A 6,491-nucleotide genomic window follows, 5' to 3' on the forward strand; every position below is an offset into this window, starting at 1 on the left:
TAAAAGGTGAGGAATTATCTCCAAGAAAATATTAAGGAATGCTATCAAATAGTCGTGAGTTGTCAAATGTTTTAAATCTTTTAAGGGTGATAGCCGAAAATCTCTAGATAAAATGGGTAGGGAAATTGCTTAATTCATAATTATTGAGGATTTAAAGTTGTAGGAATTATTCTACCATGAAGGGATAAGGAAAGACATCAAAGAAAATGAGTTGACAATTTAATTAGCTCCTTAAAAGGTAATGGCCGAAAATTACAATAAAAATGGAGGGGAAAATATTTCTTAAATCTTGTATTTTAATTCTTTAGAGTTTTATCTACTCATTAAATATTTTAGTGAATTAATAAATTAACTATGGCATAACATTATCTTGCATGCATGGCTAAATCTTTAAATTAAATTGCTAACATGTTAAGTTGAAATTTCTTAAATAATATAAGTCTAGATTACTTATCTCAATTGGTCACATATTTTAATTAAGGCTTTTAAATTAATTGTTAAACCTAAAAGAATTTATTTAGTACTTACCTTCTAATTAATTAATTAAATTCTTAAAATTTCTTTTATATTAAATTAACTTATCATTTAACTTAAGTAAATTCTAGGAATGTTTTCTTAATATTAAATTTTATCTCAAAACTCCAACTCCAGTCCGGCCTCACTTATTTAACTGAAAAGCTAATAATTAAACTACTGAATAAAATAATTAAATTTAAAGAAAAGAATTTAAATACTCATGCAATAAAATCATTTTAATTTAAATACTAGAATTATGCATGGTTTATACGTAGTCTAATTTACGAGTCCTACAAACAGCACCATGAGTATAAACAAATTTAACTATAAATGGTCCTGACCATTTCGATCTTAGTTTTCCTGGAAATAAATGCAAACGAGAATTATAAAGTAAAACTTTTTGTCCAATTTCAAATGACTTTCTCATAATATTTTTATCATGAAAGTCTTTAATTTTATCTTTATAAATCTTTGAATTTTCATATGCATAATTTCTTAATTCTTCAAGTTCATTTAATTGCAATTTTTTTAATTTAGATGTATCATCTAAATTAATATTAAATGCTTTAATTGTCCAATAAGCTTTATGATCAAGTTCAACCGGTAAATGACAATGCTTACCAAAAACTAACCTATATGGTGACATCCGATCCCTAATGATGTCTTAAATGCAGTTCTATATGCCCATAATACACCAGTTAATCTTAAAGACCAATCTTTTCGATTTGGATTAACTGTTTTTTCTAAAATTTGTTTTATTTCTCTATTCGCAAGTTCAACTTGGCCATTACTTTGATGATGATATGGGGTAGAAACTTTATGTGTAATGCCATATTTTTTTAACAAAGAAGAAAATGATTTATTTATAAAATGACTTCCCCCATCACTAATTATTGCTCTAGGTATTCCAAATCGACTAAAAATATTTTATTTTAAAAATTTTATATCAATTTTATCATCATTAGTTCTACATGCAATTGCTTCAATCTATTTTGAAACATAATCAATAGCGACTAAAATGTACGTATATCCAAAAGATAATGGAAATGGACCCATAAAATCTATCCACCAACTATCGAATATTTCAATAATTATGATTGGATTTAAAGACATCATGTTTCGTTTTGAAATTGATCCCATCTTCTGACAGTTTTCACAAGATTTGCAAAATAAATGCGTATCTTTGAATAAAGAGGGCCAATAAAATCCACATTGTAAGATTTTTGCAGCTGTTTTATTGGATGAAAAATGACCTCCACATGCTTCAGAATGACAAAATTTAATAACATTACTTACTTCATTGTCGGGTATGCATCGTCGAAAAATTTGGTCAGGACAATACTTAAACAAGTAAGGATCATCCCAATAAAATTTTTTAACTTCTATCAAGAATTTATTCTTATCCTGTGAATTCCAATGAGAAGGCATTTTATTTGTCACAATAAAATTTACAATGTTAGCAAACCAGGGCATAATAGTAGCATAAAACAACTGATCATCTGGAAAATTTTCATTTATTGGTATTTCATTATGAGATGATTCAGTCATTATTCTAGATAAATGATCGGCTACGACATTTTCTTTTCCTTTTTTATCTTTAATTATAATATCAAATTCTTGTAACAATAAAATCCACCGTATTAATCTTGGCTTAGCATCTTGTTTATTTGATAAATATTTTACGGCAGAATGATCAGTGTACACAATAGTAGTAGAACCAATTAAATAAGATCGAAACTTATCTAATGCAAATACTACTGAAAGTAATTCTTTTTCAGTAGTTGAATAATTTATTTGGGCACTATTTAAGGTTCTACTAGCATAATAGATTGCATACGGTTTTCCTTCTTTTCTCTGTCCTAACACAGCTCCTATAGCATAATCACTTGCATCACACATTAATTCAAATGGTAAAGACCAATCTGGAGGTTGTAAAATAGGTGATGTAATTAAAAGATTAATTATTTTTTTAAAAGCATTTTCACATTTCTGAGTCCATTCAAATTGTGTATCTTTTGTTAAAAGATTCGAAATTGGTTTAGATATTATGCTGAAATTTTTTATAAACCTTCTATAAAAACCTGCATGACCCAAGAATGATCGAACTTCTTTGACCGTTTTTGGTGATGTTAAATTAGCAATAACATCAACTTTGGCTTTATCAACTTCAATTCCTTTTTCAGATATCACATGACCTAACACAATCCCAGATTTAACCATATAATGACATTTTTCCCAATTTAAAACAAGATTTTTTTCTTCACATCGTTTTAATACTTCTTCTAGGTTTTTAAGACAATTTTCAAATGAGTTTCCAAAAACAGTTATATCATCCATAAAAACTTCTACAAATTCTTCAATCATATCACTGAAAATACTTAACATGCATCTTTGAAAAGTAGCCGGAGCATTACATAAACCAAATGGCATTCTTTTAAATGCAAAAGTTCCGAAAGGACAAGTGAAAGTAGTTTTTTCTTGATCTTCTAATGATATAGGTATTTGATAATACCCCGAATACCCATCAAGAAAACAGTAATAAGAATTTCCTGCTACTTTTTCTAGAATTTGATCTAAAAATGGTAGTGGGAAATGATCTTTTCTAGTTGCATCATTTAATTTTCTATAATCAATACACATACGCCAACTAGATGGAATCCTAGCTTGTAATAACTCTCCCTTTTCATTTTTTATAACAGTGATGCCTGACTTTTTAGGTACTACTTGTGTTGGACTTACCCATTTACTATCTGAGATTGGATAGATAATTCCAGCGTCTAATAGTTTTAATACTTCATTCTTAACAACTTCCTTCATATGTGGATTTAACCTTCTTTGTGGTTGTTGATATGTTTTAGCATTTTCTTCCAAATGAATTTTATGTGTGCAAATTAAAGGATTTATACCTTTTATATCTTTCAAAGTCCATCCAATTGCATTTTTATATTTCTTAAGTAATTTAATTAAATCTTCTTCTTGATTTGGTAGAAGAGTGGAAGAAATTACAACAGGAAATGTTTTATTTTCACCAAGAAATACATATTTCAATTCGAATGGTAAAACTTTTAATTCAAGTTTTGTATTATCATCTTCTTTAAAATTATTTTCAGACTCAAAACTTTCTATTGAAAAAACTTCAGATTGTTGATTTAAGTTTTCTTCTTGTATATTTTCTTCCACAATTGTTTCAATTTCATTATCATATTCATTTTCATTAATATTTGGTTGTTTACATAAATTGAACACATTAAGTTCTAAAGTCATATTTCCAAAAGACAATTTCATTATTCCATTTCGACAATTAATTAAAGCATTTGAAGTTGCTAGAAATGGTCGTCCCAATATTACTGGAATTTCATTATGTACTTCTATTGGTTGTGTATCCAAAACAATAAAATCTACAGGATATATGAATTTATCAACTTGAACCAACACATCTTCTACAATACCTCTAGGTATTTTGATTGACCTATCCGCTAGTAAGAGAGTAACAGAAGTGGGTTTTAATTCTCCTAAATTAAGTTTTTCATAAACTGAATAAGGAAGTAAATTCAAACTTGCTCCCAAATCTAACAAAGCTTTTTTAATTTTATTTTCTCTAATAATACATGAGATTGTTGGACAACCAGATCTTTATATTTTAAACTAGAATTATTTTGAAGAATAGAACTTACTTGTTCAGCCAAGAATGCTTTCTTCTTCACATGCAATTTTCTCTTCACAATACATAAGTCTTTTAAAAATTTTACATATGAAGGTACTTGTTTAATAGCATCTAATAATGGAATATTTATCTTTACTTGTTTAAAAACTTCATAGATATCAGAATCATTTTTTTGTTTTTTATGATTTGTTAATGCATGAGGATATGGTTGAGGTTTATTTGATTCATTTACTATTTCAGATTATTTATCATTCAACATATTATTTTTAGAATTTAAGGAATTATCATTCTCAAAAGTATCAGGATTATCATCCTTACTCTTTCATTTTAAATGATCCTTGTTTTCATTACTATATGGATCATTAACTATTTTACCACTTCTAAGGGTAATAACAGATTTTATTTGATCAATTTTTTCATTTTTTAGTTCTTGATTTTGATTTTTAGGATTAGGTTGAGGTTGAGATGGAAATTTTCGTTTTTCATGAATATTAAGTGCAGATGCAAATTTTGCAAGAGTTTCTTTCAAATCACTCATAGATTGACTGTTTTGAATATTGATAGATTCTTGCTTTTGGATAAATGCTTGAATTACATCTTCAAAATTTTTTCTTGGAGGTGTAACATAAGGAATATAACCTTGATGAATTTCGTTATTTTTAAAATATTGTTGTGAGGGTTGTGCATTATTATCATTCCTCCAACTAAAATTAGGATGATTTTTCCATCCAGGATTATATGATGTTGAAAAAGGATCTAGTATTGGTTTTTTTAATTGTTAACATAATTTGTTTGTTCATGTAGACATTCTTTAAATGAAGGTAGTGTTGGACAATCTTTTGTAGCATGATCATGTGTATCACATATATGACACAATTTTTTGAATACTTTTTAATTGACCACTCTTTTTCATTTCTAATGACTCAATTTTTCTTGCTAAAGATGCAAGTTTAGCTTGAATATCTAAATCATCTTTAAGATTATAAATACCACCCCCATTTGTTGAATTATTGATTTTAGTTGTTGGTGGTTCTATTGTGCCTATATTATCCCAATTTTGAGCATTTTCTGCTAATGAATCCAAATACTCCATAGCTTAATTTGGGTTTTTATCTTCAAAAGTTCTATTACACATGAATTCTATCATTTGCCAATCTTTAGGTATTAGACCTTCATAAAAGTAAGAAACTATTCTCCATGTTTCAAAACCATGATGCGGGCATGTATTAAGTAATTCTTTATATCTATCCCAACATTGATAAAATGTTTCTTCTTGTTTTTGAGAAAAAGTAGTAATTTGTCTTTTAAAAGAGTTTGTTCTATGGGAAGGTAAAAACTTTTTGAGAAATTGTTGTTGTATTTCTTCTCATGATCTTATTGAACTTGATCTCAAATTTTGTAGCCATGTTTTAGCTTTATCTTTTAAAGAAAAAGGGAAAAGCTTTAATCGAACTATATCCATGCTACAATTTTGATCATTATAAGTGTTACAAACTTCCTCAAATTCTCTTAGATGTAAATATGGATTTTCAGAATCTAAGCCATGAAAATTTGGTAAAAGTTGAATAATTTGAGGTTTAAAGTTGAAATTAGATGCATCAGGAGGAAAAACTAAACAAGATGGGGCACTAGTTCTAATAGGGTTCATATGGTGCCTAAGTGTTCTTAATTGATCATGTTCTTGATTATTATTATTATTATTGTTATTATTGTTATCATTATCTTGATTATTTGAATTATCATCCATGTTTAAATTATTTTCAGATACTCGAATAAGTCTACCACTTTTTTTCGGACTCCAAATACTCATACAAAAAAAAAACACAATACTTATAAATAAAACATAATTAACAAATATAAACTTAATTTATACCTCCCCGGCAACGGCGCCAAAAACTTGCTACTACTTAAATTATAATTCACCCAAGTGTAGGTTGTCTGCAAGTAATATATTTCGTAAGTACGAGATCGATCCACAGAGAGGTTATTTTAAGTTTAAATTTATTAATTTATAGATTACCAAATGCAAGAACGAAGTTTACAAATTATAAATTTTGTCAAGGCTCGAGGATTTATTCTTGGTTTATGCAATATTGTTTAACTAAAAGTAAAACAAAGGAAACCACCATAAATAATGGTTCCAAGAAAATTAAATATTTAAACACACACCTAATATAATATAGTTCCCACTATAGAAAATACCGAATTCACCGATATTTTATATATGGTACCTATGATTATATATATAACTATATAAATATATAACTGCATAAAATAAATGTTAAATTAAATCATTATATTTCATTTAGAA

General features: G+C 27.3%; 1 non-coding gene across 1 annotated transcript; it reads left to right on the forward strand.

Moving 5' to 3' along the window:
• The first annotated feature begins 5,385 nt into the window (after nt 1-5,385).
• Nucleotides 5,386-5,496, forward strand: LOC140990768 (small nucleolar RNA R71). Its single transcript, XR_012177694.1, has one exon. It is a non-coding gene; the product is annotated as a small nucleolar RNA R71 (small nucleolar RNA).
• Nucleotides 5,497-6,491: the final 995 nt, after the last annotated feature.

This window comes from Primulina huaijiensis, chromosome 12, assembly GCF_012295235.1.
Source record: "Primulina huaijiensis isolate GDHJ02 chromosome 12, ASM1229523v2, whole genome shotgun sequence".
NCBI classification, from domain to species: domain Eukaryota; kingdom Viridiplantae; phylum Streptophyta; class Magnoliopsida; order Lamiales; family Gesneriaceae; genus Primulina; species Primulina huaijiensis.